The 15,140-nt window shown below is 42.4% G+C and overlaps 1 long non-coding RNA gene across 1 annotated transcript in view; it reads right to left on the reverse strand.

Moving 5' to 3' along the window:
* Positions 1 to 202: 202 nt before the first annotated feature.
* LOC148782859 (uncharacterized) overlaps positions 203 to 15,140 on the reverse strand; it is a 44,480-nt gene continuing 29,542 nt past the window's right edge. Inside the window, exon 2 of the long non-coding RNA XR_016052195.1 lies at positions 203 to 416. This is a non-coding gene — a long non-coding RNA (uncharacterized LOC148782859). The remainder of the gene's footprint in view (positions 417 to 15,140) is intronic.

Here is a 15,140-nt window from a genome sequence, read left to right on the forward strand (position 1 = left end):
TCACCATCTTCTTTCCACAACACCGCCCTTGACCCCTTTACCGTACGTGATGGAGGGTGACCGAGTGCGGGTTCGTGATCCTAAGGTAGCGTATGTCACTCAGGTCAGAGTGGACTCAATGTGTTAATATCAGTGATCAAAGAAAACCATGAACAGTAATTCTAAGTACATATGAGTATTTAAAATTTGGAGAATCCATACATCATTAAAAGGGCACTACATAAAATTTCTTCAAAAAATATAACACTTGAGTTCGGGGTATTAGAGCCCAATAATACATTTTTTCAAAATAAACAAAATTCAGGACTAAACTGCCCAATTACATACATAATTTGGGTTTCTTCTTAAGGGAATGGGACTTCGACTCCCGGTAGCAAATCATGTGCTTCACGCCCTTCTGACCTGTAGGTGTTAATCTACAAGGAGGGTAGGTATAGTGGGGTGAGTTATAAAGCCCAGTAAGTAGATCTAGGTGATATGCATCATTAATGAGTCTATTAATGCATCATAAGCAGTTCTTCCAATTATAAGAAGTCATAATGCAGCAATCATGTAAATCAGTAATCAGATCAATGCATCAATTCCATGCATTTAGATCAATCATTACAATCACCAGCATTCACATTCACTCTTCAAATATTACCCACTCACTCTTTAGTTCACCTACTCTTGAAAAAGAGACCCTATCCATCTGGCTAAACCAATCCTAATGCTTAGGACCTCTACCGTCCCTCAGGAGGTAAGGCAATGACAAGTGGGGAAATCCACTTCATAATGCCCTCGAACTCACACACACGGTCCCCAACGTGCATTGGGGCTTTTGATAGGCACTTACCTTGCAAGGCATCACTCACTAGTCTCATCATATAAATTTCAAGGGGGTGAGACCCTCCCATTCAATTTTCACTTAACCCCACCCTATCATTCATCGAGTTAGGGAATATTACCGGTATCACTTTTCTCAGTGTAACAGTATCCACTACCAATGGATGTCCCATCGTGTAGCATGTAGTATCAGTATAACAGTATCCACTACCGATGGGTGCCCCATTACGTAGTGGCTAATATCACAGTACCATAACAGAACAATAGCCACTACCAATGGGTGTCCCATTGCGTAGTGTTCACTATCACAGCATCATATCATTCTCAAGAATTTAATTCATTCCTGCTAAATCAGTTCCTTATGGCAGATCATTCAAATTTTCATCATGTAAAGTTTGAGTCTTACTCAAAACTATCCAGCAGTCACATAACATTAAGACATCTAGCATAAAACACCCATTATATGAGAGCCATCACATTGCATTTACGCTTAGCATTCAGCATTAGCATTACGGCATGTGTCATGTAACATTCGACATGGGACTATGACAGTAGCATGTCATTTATCAATTTTCACATAATGCATAGTTGCTTAGCACTGTTCACATAATGCTATGGCATTTAGTATCCATCACATGAAAATTATCACATAGCACTCACGCTTATCGCTCATCATAGGTAACACTGTGCCACTTGACTTGCTTAGTGAGTAATCCAGAAAAAGGTAACACAATACAAGCATAGGACTACAATTTCTAAGACGTGTAATGGTGATGTTTCAGGGGCATAACTCCCAATTTAAAGAGAATTTCAAAATGGTCAAACATGAAACTTTAATTTTACACGTGGATTTTTAAAATGGCAGTAGTTTGAAGGTATTTGGATGACATTTTATGGGCCAAAAACTCGGTACAATGTGAATGATAGTACTAGGATTTCCTGCAACTGTGAACAGTGACATACCCTCGTAATTTGAGGCATAGCTCTCTATCTATGAGGAATTTCAAAATGAGGTTGACATGTAACTCATTCATAGTTTTTTCAAATGGTAGCTGTGTGAAAGTGATTGGACATCGTTTGGTAGGCCAAAAAATCGACATTACATAGGTGACAGTTGCTAGAAATTTCAGAAACTGTGGGTAGTGACATACTCTATCATTTTGGGTAATGTCTCTTGATTTATGCGAAATTTTACTATAGAGCAAAAAGAAACATTGTAGTAGATAGGCATATCTTTCATTCAAGATTGATTTGGGCCCATTTGGACATTGTTTGATCACTAAAACGTTCAGTACAAAAACCCTCATAGTTCTTGAAAATTTACTTTTTGCAAGTATGGCATGCTTCAATTAAAATACAACCTTCCATAAGCTAAGATAAACTTTGGTGTAAAACCTCATTCATGTTAAACTAAACTTGCAAGTGAGATACTCCATAAACTTAGTAAGTTTATTTGCAATAATTAATCAATCATTCATCCTCATTTTAATTCAACTATTTCCATACCCTTTATTCTATCATTTTCCTCATCTTTATTCCTTGAAATTCATTACTACCAAATTAATTGATGCAAGAGCCCTAAACCCACTTACCTGATGATCACGGTGTCTTCAAACCTCCCACTCGTAGGCCTCCTCAAGCTCCAAGCAAGAACTTCTCAAAGGACAGCAGTTTACTCTTACTTTGCTCCTTAGAGAGAGAGAGAATGAGGCAAGTGAGGAAAACAACGTTGGAGAGGGAGGGGAGAGGGCTTACGTACCCCTGGTAGGTGGGATCCACTGTAGCTGACATGTACGCCACTGACAAATGCGGCACTGACACGTACGGTGCTGACAAGTACGGTGCTAACAGTAGTCACATCTTCTCCTTACACCTGCGACAGTGACATGCGTGGCGCTACTCATTCTTCGCCTTCACGCGTGGTGTTCCTCCATTTCATGCCCGGCATTACCCCACTACAGGAGTGGCGATGCTCCATTTTACGCACGACAATGTTCCATTTCACATGCGGTGTTACACCACTGCACGTGCAATGATGCTCCATTTCACACGCGGTGTTACTCCACTTCACGCGCGGTGATGCTCCATCTTCTCTCTCTTCTACACACAAGGAGTTAGGCCTCTTCTACTACGCTATTGTCATGCGCGTCTCATGACTGGAAAAATATGTGGTCCTTACATCATCTCCCCCTTAAAAAGGATTTTATCCTCAAAATCATATTGATGTTAATAAAAAAGGTGGGGGTACTTCTCCCTAATTTCATTCTCCCGTTCCCATGTTGATTCTTCTCTTGAATGATATTGCCATTGCACTTGGACCAGAGAAATTTATTTAAAACATGTACTCTTATGTCTAATATCCCAATTGGTCATTCAACATAGGTCAAGTCTTCCCTGAGCGGGATTGGTTCGTACTCCAAAACACGGGAGGGGTCAGGTTGATACTTTCTCAGCAGTGATACATGAAAAGCATTGTGAATGTTGGCCAATTCAGGTGGCAGGGCAAGCCGGTATGCCATGTTCCCAACTCTTTCTAGAATCTCAAAAGGCTCAATAAACCACGGGCTCAACTTTCCCTTCCTACCGAATCTCATTATGCCCTTTGTCGGCGATACCTTTAGGAAGACTCGATCACCCACTTCAAATTCGAGGCTTCTCCTGCGATTATCGGCATAACTCTTTTATCGACTTTGGGTTGTCTTGAGCCGCTCTCGAATTAAGGCAATCTTCTCAAAAGTTATGTGAACGATTTTCGGCCCCAATAGTTTCCTTTTACCCACCTCATCCCCGTAGATGGGTGACCTACACTTTCTTTCATATAGGGCCTCTTAAGGCACCATCAGAATACTGGCTTGGAAGCTGTTGTAATAAGAAAATTCTATTAAAGGCAGATGGTCTTCCCAGCTTCCCTTAAAATCAGTGACACACGCCCTTAGTATGTCTTCCAAATTCAGAATGGTTCTCTCTTATTTCCCATCTGTTTGGGGGTGAAAGGCAGTGCTAAATGTAAGTTTGGTTCCCAAAGCTGACTATAGACTTGCCCAAAACCTATACGTGAATATGGTGCCCTGTCTGAAACAATGCTGATAGGTCCACCGTACAACTTCACAATTTCTTTGATGTATAACTGGGCCAGCTTATCCAGGGTATAGGTCGTGCGAACCGGTAAGAAATGGGCGGTTTTAGTTAATCGGTCCACAATAACCCAGATACTATCGTGTCCCGCACTTGACCTTGGCAACCCATAAACAAAGTCAATCGTGATGTGTTCCCATTTCCACTTCGGTATGGGTAAGGGCTGTAACAGTCCAGCGGGTTTCTGATGTTCGACCTTCACTTGCTAGCACATCAAGCATTTAGCGACAAATTGTGCCACCTCCCTCTTCATGTTGTTCCACCAGAAGATCTTTTTCAGATCCTGGTAAATCTTTGTACTCCCTGGGTGTACCATGTAGCGGGAGTGGTGTGCTTCTTCTAGAACAGCTCTTTTTACACTTTCATCATTAGGAACACACACTCGGCCTTTAAACCTTAACAATTCATCATTTCTCATAGTGAAATCCTCTTTTTCTTCCACTTTTATTTCTTCAAGGATTTTCATAAGTTGAGGATCTTCTTTTTACTCCACTCAATCTGTTCGAAGACCTGGGGCTCTACCCTCATACACGAGAGGATTCCGACCCCATCATCGAGGGATAGAGTTGGGTGCCATTCCACTGCATCCTCTAGTAATCTCATTTCTCGAACCATCAGGTGTGCCACTTATATTATGGCTTTTTGGCTTAAAGCATCGGTGACTAAATTAGTCTTGCCTGGATGGTAATCGATTGTACAGTCGTAATCATTCAACAGATCCATCCATTTTTTTTGCCTCATGTTCAACTCTTTTTAGGAAAATAGGTATTTGAGGCTCTTATGATCCGTAAACACCTTAAATTGGGCCCCATAGAGGTAGTGTCTCCTAATATTCAATGCAAACACTATGGCCACAAGCTCTGAGTCATGAGTTGGATAGTTTTGCTCATATGGCTTCCTCTATCTAGAGGCATAAGTAATGACCTTACCTCTCTGCATGAGTACACCTCCGAGTCCTTTATGGGATACATCGGTATAAACCACAAGATCTTCATTTCCTTCAGGCAAGGTCAGTATCGGGGTTGTGGTTAGTCTCTTCTTAAGTTCCTGAAAGCTTTTCTCATAATCCTCTAACCACATAAATCTCACATTCTTTTAGGTCAACCGAGTAAGGGGAAGAGCTATCTTTGAGAATCCCTCTACAAAGCGTTGGTAGTATCCGGCTAACCCCATAAAACTACAAACTTCAATCAAATTTGTTGATCTTTTCCATTTAAGTGTTGCTTCAATCTTAAAGGGGTCGACCGTGATCCCATCCTTAGAAATGATGTGACCCAGGAAGGCTACGCTGGGGAGCCAAAATTCACTCTTGCTCAATTTAGCATACAATCATTCTGACTTCAAAGTTTGCAAGACCATTCTCAGATGATGTTCATATAGTCCCCAGCTTTTTTAATATACCAAAATATCGTCAATGAAGACCACTACGAAATCATTCAGGAAGGGTTGGAACACTCCATTCATCAAATCCATGAACACAACAGGGGCGTCGGTTAACTCAATTAGTATTACAAGGAACTCATAGTGACTGTATCGAGTTTTGAAAGTGGTCTTTGGGATGTCTCCCTTCTTGACCTACAATTGGTGATAACCCGATCGAAGGTCAATCTTTGAAAACACTTGGACCCCTTGAAGCTGGTAAAAAAGGTCATCAATTCTAGGCAGGAGATACTTATTATTCACTGTTACTCGGTTTAATTGCCTATAGTCAATGCACAGCCTCAGGGACCCATTTTTCTTTTTCACAAATAGGACTCGTGCACCCTAGGGTGACATGCTGGGTTGGATGAATCCCTTATCCAACAATTCTTGCAGCTGTTCTTTCAACTCCTTCAACTTTGCTGGAGCCATTTTATATGGGGCTTTGGAGATGGGAACAGTGTCAGGGACTACATCTATCTCAAATTCAATCTCCCTTATTGGAGGTAGGGACAGTAACTCTTCTGAGAATACCTCGGGGTATTCTCTTACTACTGGTATCCCTTCAAGCTGAGATTGGACATCTCGATTCTCTACTACATAGGCTAGATACCCTTCACACTTCTTAGCCAGGAGGCGAGAGGCACAGAGAGTAGAGATAAAGTGCAGAGAGGAAGTATCCCTAATGCCCTAAAAGTGTAGCTCAGCTAGGTCAGGGGGTCTAAAGGTCACCGTCTTTTCATGGCAATTGATGGTGGCATGGTGTGTGTACAACCAATCCATGCCTAGAACAACATCAAAATCCTGAATCTCTAGGAGGATCAAGTCTACAGGTAGGTCACACTCATCAATTGTAATTCCACATTGTTTATACACTCTATCAATTTCCATAGAATCCCCCACTGGTGTGCATACTACTAGAGTATAATCAAGACATGCAGGCTCAACATTTAGATAACCAGCAAAATGGGGTGCAACAAAAGAGTGAGAGGAGCTAGGGTCAATTAAGGCTCTAGCTTTAACACCACAAATAAAGAGCGTACCTCTGATCACCAAGGTGGACACCTTGGCTTCTTGTTCAGTGAGGGCGAATTCTCATCCTTGCATCTTTGATCGATCCTCTGTCTTCATCAAAGGGAAATCCTTAACCCAATGGCCGGGATTGCCACACCTGAGGCTCATGTTCTGCTTCCTGTAACATTCGGCGGTAGTGTGGTTGTCTTTCCCACAATGAGAGCAGACCGGGCATTGACCATTCTCCATGTTGCTCAGGAAATTCTTCTGAGCCTTCTGGTTACACTGGTAAGGCCTTCCTCTAACATCCCTCCTTGGAAATTTTCAGGGCTTCTTCTCAAAGTTTCCCGATGACGCAGGCTTCATCTTTCCTTCCTTCCTTGACTTATGATCCTCACAGTCCCTCTCAATCTTTAGGGTGAGGTCTACTAATGGGGCGTACGACTTCAAGTTGGCCTAAAGTACTCTTCCTTTGATGTCCGGCCTAAGGCCCCTCTCAAATATGGCCACCTTTTGTGCCTTGATGTTAATAATGTGAGGCACGTACCTAGACAGCTCCGCAAATTTAGTGGCATACTATTCCATTGTCATGCCCCCTTGTTGAAGCTCAATAGACTCCATTTCTTTTCTCTCCCTGAAGGAGTCTGGGAAGTACTTCTTGTCGAATGCGGTCAAGAAGTTATCCCAAGTGGTCTCGGTTCCCTACTCTCTCCAAGATTGCTTTACTGAGTTCCACTAATATTCAACCTCTCCCTCCAACATGAAGGTTCCTAACTTGACTTTCTACTCATCCGAGCAGTGTAATACTTCTAGGATCTTCTTTATCTACCTCTACCACCTCTCGACTTTCTCTACCCCTCCTTGCCCTAAGAAGGTTGCGGGTGCCAATCTTCTGAATGTTTCTATCAGGCTACTGTCATTTTGCTCTGGGATAGGTGTAGACCGAGCTAGCATTGACTCCTTCATCATTTAGGTCACTCCCCCAAGGCCAAGAATCCTATCCTGGCTGCTCTGATACTATAACTGTCATGACCCCGCCCTCGACCCCTTTACTGTCCACGACGGAGGGTGATCAAGTGCGGGTTCGTGATCCCAAGGTAGCGTATGTCACTATGGTCGGAGTGGACTCAACGCTTTAATATCGGTGATCAAAGCAAACCATGAAAAGAATTAAAATAGTAATTCTAAGTACATATGAGTATTTAAAATTTGGAGAATCTATACATCCTTAAAAGGGCACTACATAAAATTTCTTCCAAAAATATTACACTAGAGCTCAGGGCATTAGAGCCCAATATTATATTTTCCAAAATAAACAAAATTTAGGACTAAACTGCCCAGTTACATACAGAATATGGGTTTCTTCTTAAAGGAATGTGACTTCGACTCCTGGCCGCAAATCATGTGCTTGACGCCCTTCTGACATGTCGATGTCAATCTACAAGGAGGGGAGGTACAGTGGGGCAAGTTTTAAAGCCTAGTAAATAGATCTAGGTGTTATGCATCATTAATGAGTCTATTCATGCATCATAAGCAGTTCTTCCAATTATAAGAAGTCATAATGCAACAATCATGTAAATCAGTAATCAGATTACTGCATCAATTACAGGCATCATATCCAAATGTCACTTATCATTCAATCATTACAATCACCAGCATTCACATTCAATATTCAAATATTACCCACTCACTCCTTAGTTCACCTAGTCCTGAAGTAAAGGCCCTATCCATCATGTTAAGCCAACCCCATTGCTTAGGACCTCTACCGTCCCTCAGGAGGGATGGCAATGAAAAGTGGGGAAATCCACTTCGTAATTCCCTCGAACTCACACACATAGTCCCCAGCACGCCCTTGGGTTTTTGATAGGCACTTACCTTGCAAGGCATCACTCACTAGTATCATCATATAAATTTGGGGGGGGGTGCGACCCTCCCATTCAATTTTCACCTAACCCCATCCTATCATTCAGCAAGTTAGGGAATATTGTCGGCATCACTTTTCTTAGTGTAACGGTATCCACTACCGATGGGTATCCCATTGCATAGCATGTAATATCAGTATAATAGTATCCACTACCGATGGGTGCCCCATCACGTAGTGACCAGTATCATAGTACCATAACAGAACAATACCCATTACCAATGGCTGTCCCATTGCGTAGTGGTCATTATCACGGCATCATATCATTCTCAAACATTTAATTCATTCATGCTAAATCTTTTCCTTATGACAGATAATTCAAATTTTCATCATGTAAGTCTTACTCATAACTATCCAGCAGTCACATAACATTATGACACCAAGCATAAAACACCTATTATATGAGAGCTATCGCATTGTATTTACGGCACTTGTCATGTAACATTCATCATGGGACTATCACAATAGCATGGCATTTATCAATTTTCACATAACGCATAGCTGCATAGCACCGTTAACATAACGCTATGGAGTTAGTAGTCATCATATGAAAATTATCACATAGCACTCACGCTTATCGCTTATCAAAGATAACATTGTGCCACTTGAGTTTCTTAGTAAGTAATCCATAAAAGGTAACACAATATGAGCATAGGACTAAAATTTCTGTGATGTGTAACGGTGACGTACCCCTTTTCTCAGAGGTGTAACTCTCAATCTAATGAGAATTTCAAAATGGTTTAAACATGGAATATTAAGTTTACACGTGGATATTTAAAATGATGGTGGTTTGAAGGTATTTGTATGACATTTGGTAGGCCAAAAACTTGACACAATGTGAGTGACAGTATTAGGATTTCCTGCAACTGTGAACAGTGACATACCCTCGTAATTTAGGGCATAACTCTCGATCTATGGGGAATTTCAAAATGAGCATAGCATGAAACTTTAAGCTCATTCATAGTTATTTCAAGTGGTAGCTGTTTAGAAGCGATTGGAAATTATTTCATAGGTCAAAATCTCGATGCAAAATAGGTGACAGTTACTGGAAATTCCAGCTACTCTGGGTAGTGATATACCCTATCATTTTGGGGCATGTCTCTTGATTTATGCAAAATTTTATCATGGTGAAACTAGAAACATTGTATTAGACAAGCATATCTTTTATTCAAGACCAATTTGGGCCCATTTGGACATCATTTGGTCATTGAAAAATTCAGTGCAAAAACCCTCATAGTTCTTGGAAATTTACTTTTTGTAAGTTTGACATGCTTCAATTAAAATAAAACCTTTCATAAACCAAGATAAACTTTGGTGTAAAACCTCATTTATGTTAAACTAAACTTGCAAGTGAGCTAGTCCATAAAATTAACAAGTTTGTTTGCAATACTCAATCAATTATTCATCCTCATTTTAATTCAACTATGTCCATTCCCTTTATTCCATCATTTTCCTCATCTTTATTCCTTGAAATCTATTATTACCAAATTAATTGATGCAAGAGCCTTAAACCTACTTATTCGATGCTCACGGTGTTTTCAAATCTCCCACTCGTGGCCTTCCTCAAGCTCCAAGCAAGGGCTTCTCTAAGGGCAGCAGTTCACTCTCACTTTGCTCCTTAGAGAGACAGAGAGAGTATGAGGCAAGTGAGGGAAACAACATGGGAAGGGGAGGGGAGAGGGCTTAAGTACCTACAGAAGGTGGGATCCACTGTAGCGAACATGTACGACACTGACAAGGCGGCGCTGACAAGTATGGCGCTAACAGCAGTCACATCTTCTCCTTACTCCCACGGCAGTGACATGCACGGTGCTACTCATTCTTCGCCTTCATGCGTGGCGTTCCTCCATTTCACGCACAACGTTACCCCACTGCACACGCGACGATGCTCCATTTTACGCCCGGTGATGCTCCATTTCACGCGCCGCAATGCTCCATTTCATGCGCGGAGTTACTCCACTCCACGCGCGGTGATGCTCTATTTCACGCACGGCATTAGGCCACTTCACGCAGGGCAATGCTCCATCTTCTCTCTTTTACACACTCAGCGCTAGGCCTCTTCGACTACATTATTGTCGCGTGCGTCTCATAACTAGGAAAATTTGTGGTCCTTACACCTTTTCACTCCTCCTTCCTTCCACACACGAGTTAACCTCAAGAGCAGAGCTCAAGGCAGGAGGACGCCCTCAGTGGCAACCAGTCACCACCCCCTCCTTTAGACAAATCTAAGCTCACAAGGCCTACTGCGAGCTCCCTTCTTCTCAGGTGACATACTTTGCCCGAGTTGATCAACTTTCATCATGCCTCCATCAAGTGTACCAGTCGGGAAGGTAACTGGAATCATTTTCGTCTTTGGGAAAAGATTTACTAGAGCTTGCGGTTTAAACAAGCAAAGGGGATGGAAGTGTCGCCCCTCCAACAAAAAGTAGAGTCTTCTACCTCAGAAGACTTACAAAAGCAAAATCGGTTCCACCCGTTACAAGACACAAAGCAACCCGAGATGAACGACATTGTTCATTGCAATGTTGTTTAAATACAGGTGGGTGAACCCACTTTGCCAGATCTGCAGCCCCAAAGCCATCAAGAGCTGATAGACAAGACATGGCCCCAAGGCCATGTCTCGTCCATCCAAGTCAAACAATGGCCTCAAGGCTTTCAAGCGCCAGGCTCGATAGCAGTCCAGCCCCAAGGTCGTCTAGAGTCGGTACTCACACAGACCGCAAGGCAGTTTGTTACAGCCCCTACCCCCTACCCCTTACACCACCTTGGCTAGGAGTTTTACACCTTCTGGGGGCCAATCACTATGAATGGGGGAGCGACCATCCAAACATCATCTACCCCGACTCCCGTTCTATCATTGGGCGAGCCGGAGACGTCACAAGTCAGGCAATTCAATATGCTCAAAGCATGCTGATCAATCACATATCATAGTATGGTCACATAATACACTCAAAGCATGTTAATCAATTACATATCACAATATGGCCATGCAATACGTTCAAAGCATGCCAATCAATCACATATTACAGTATGATCATGCAAAATGCTCAAAGCATGCCAATCAATCACATATCACTGTATGGTCATGCAATATGCTCAAAGCATGCCTATGAATCACAAAGCACTTATCACATATCTGACCACACAGGTCTTATCACATAGCACTTAACATATCTCAAAATCATGCATGCATATCACAATAGAACATGTATCATAATCGTGCACACATATCATACTAGAGCATGTCTTACTACATGCATGCATTCCTATCATAACAGAGCATATCTCATTATCATGCATTCATATCATAGTTGAGCATGTCTTACTACAAGCACTCATAACCTAACAGAGCATATCTCATTATCATGCATTCATATCATAATTGACCATGTCTTACTACATGTATTCGTAACATAACATAGTATATCTCATTATCATACATTCATATCATAGCTGAGCATATCTTACTACATACATTCATACCATAACTGAGCATACTTTGATTTCATAACAGAATACGCCTCATTGTCATGCATTTATTTCATAACAGAGCATGTATTCATTCCATAACAGAGTATGCCTCATTATTATACCTTCATTTATAATGAAGCATGCTTTCATGCACACATATTATAATAGAGATAGGTTCATATGAAACAACAATATGTCCAAAGCATACTACATATCATCAGGCTCATTAGCTCAAAAGACTTCTTCCGATTATCTTTCTGATTTGTCACAGTGAATTCTATCATGATTCCATAACTATTTTTAAAATATACTGATTTATCTATCATTTAAAAGTAGTTTGGACTCATTTTGACATATTTTCCCTATTTGAAAATCTCTATAGAAAAACACATTAAATCCTTGGAATTTCATTTCACAAATCTGGCATGCTTCAAAAAACGGCTAATAACTTTCAAACCAAAAGAGGTATTGACAAGAGATCTTTTCCATTTTAAAATAGACTAAAAAGGGTACTTCCCCACAAAAGTTCATGATCTAAGGAGATATATAGGATTCTCAAATCAGAGCCATAGTTCTGAAAAATTGAGCACATTCTAGCAGGATTTCAGTAACATACATCCACACCAATATTCATTCTTGAATTTCATACTTTCATAAACTAAGTAAACAAGCATCAATCAAAAGCATGAAAACATGGAAACTAGATTCACTTACAGCATTAAATGAAACTCCAAAGTTCTCCACAAGTTTCACCTCAAATACCAAGCTCTACAAGGATGGATTCAAGCTCAAAGGCTTCAGGCTAGGAAAGTCTTAAGGCAAGAGGGGTTGAACTTGGGTGAGAGATAGAAACCCCATTTCATAGGTGGTGGGCATATAAATAATCAAAGATGGTGGCAGCATGCAATTGCCACATGGCATCCAAGAAGGCATGCATAAGGTGAGAAAGAAGGGCAAGCATGAGAGGCATCATCATGGAATGGAAGCATGCAATTGACAAGTGGCGTGCAAGAGGAGATAGAGGGAGAAAGCATGGGAGACATCATCATTATATGCTGGAGTATGCTTGTGCCACATGGCACACATGCATGGAGAGAGAGAGATCATGCAATCATAAGAGAGGAAAGTTCCCCTTGGACTACCGTACACCACCCGCACCCAATGGTGCACACAAATTACCACACTCTCAGCAATGAACTCATCTCCCCACACTCACAACGTGCATCCATATCCATCCTCGCGCACCAGCGCACCATAACCATCCACGCTCAACAGCATGCCAACCACCCATTCACAAAAGCGCAATAGCCATTTGCGCACCCCAGCGCACAACCCATCCATGCATCATCGCGCGCCTGCTGTGCTCAACAACGCACTTATTCACCTGCACCTTACTACATGCACACACACTCGCGCTCTCACGCGTGCACACACACCTGTCTGGGCACGCTTTAACATGTCTCCACCCGCGTGTAATCACCTGCTCGCGCTTAACTGCGCACTAATCCGTCAGCGCTCTCACAAGTGCCGCCCTCGAGCCAGCTCCCTCATGCCGATGACTCGTCGGTGCACTACAATACGCCGAAAAAGTGCGGGTCCTTACACAGTCCTAGGCTCAAACGAGGCAAGCCTAGCCCTTACTGCTTGGAGTGTCAGATCAAGGCGTGAAGAGGACTACGATCACTCCTCCCACAGAATTACCCGACTCTAGTGAGCAAGTCTAGGTAATGGTGGTGACCCATGACCGGGAAGACCTTGAAAACCCAATGGCTCTCTTCGAGACCATACTGAACAACGTATTGGATAGGCTCAAGGGACTTGAAGATGCCCGGCCAGCAGTGTCCTCTCACCAAGAGGTAAACTCCTCTCTCAAGCCGCAACACCGAGAGGAAGAAAGACCTCAACCTCCCCCTATGGCCCAAACCCCGAGGCCTCTAAACCGTCCTGTCTCCTTTCAGAACCAGCCTAATGTCGCTTCCCAAGCTATGCCATCGATGTTCACACAAGAGGACGTCCAACGGATGATCAATAAAAACATCCAAGACTTACAAGCGTAAAAAACACAAGAAAGTGTTTCATACCAGAAGCCTTATCCGCCTTTTATTGATCAAATGCGCCTCCCTATAGGGTACCAAAAAGGGAGATTGCCAGTCTTCGATGGCATGGGCTCGCCCCAACAGCACATGGCCCATTTCATGTCCGCGTGCCAAGAGTCGGCTTCGGACACCAGACTGCTGCTTTGACAGTTTGTAGAAACTCTCATTGGGCCCGCTTTCAAGTGGTATGCTCGCCTGCCACCAAACTCAATCCACTCTTGGCAAGAAATGGAACAGTTGTTCTATAAACTCTTCGACAAAGTAGAGCTAGATGTCAAAGCTATAGTGCTCCTCACAATGGCTCAAGATGCGGATGAGTCAGTGGGTGATTACTTCCAGAGGTGGAGAGATCTTGCCATATGCCAGAGCAACCCCATGGGTGAGATTGAGGCTGTACAAACATATATAAGGAACATGAAGGAAAAAATGTCCTTACATGTTGAATCCTCCAACCCCACCATTTTCTCCGACATGGTCACAAAAGTAGCTAAGATTGAAAGCTTGTTGAGATATCATGGAGGAAATCAAGGTCAAGCTTGTAACCACAGGTCTAACCCCCGCTCTAACCAACAAAAGAATCTAATCAATGCGGTGGTCACGACCACCTCTAAACCTAGCTAATGTTTCTCCTTTGCCAACATTAGATACCTCATGGGCGCTACTACCCAAAAATATAGGGGGACTGTAGCAGCAGCAGCCTCAAAAACAAAATTATAATCAAGTGTCCTCACCACAAAGTTAGTATCGAACCGAAGAGTTCAAACGGAGACTGAATAACCAATACAGCTTCAACAAGGCGTGGGTACCAAATCTCTTGAGGACGCTAGTTGAACAAGATATGGTAGTTCTTCCTGCCATCAAAAGGCCGAAATAGGCGAAACTTGTAAACCACCCCAACTATTGTGCCTATCACCAAACGCTAAGTCACCCGGTTCAAGACTGTATTCAGCTGAAGGAGCATATTGAGGCCTTAATCAAAAAAGGGCAAATCAACTTGGAAGACCTTAAGAAGGCTTTTGAGACTCCGGAAGCTTCCCATATGGTCACAGCCTAAGAGGAGCCGACGGACAATGTCCATGTGACTGAACTATCTCAGCGCCATGTGCACCCAAGAAAAAAAGATAGACTACTGAAAGAAATCACGACTCTTGGTGTCGTTATCATCAACTAAAAGGGCACAACTTGTCCCATTGTTTCTGATTCTGATCCATCTTAGAAAGGTATCTATGAAGCGGTAAGATAGTCCTAACAGATGGATA

This window comes from Amborella trichopoda, chromosome 3 (genome assembly GCF_054954075.1).
Source record: "Amborella trichopoda isolate Santa Cruz 75 chromosome 3, AtrichopodaSantaCruz75HAP2 v2.0, whole genome shotgun sequence".
In the NCBI taxonomy this organism is placed as follows: Eukaryota; Viridiplantae; Streptophyta; class Magnoliopsida; order Amborellales; family Amborellaceae; genus Amborella; species Amborella trichopoda.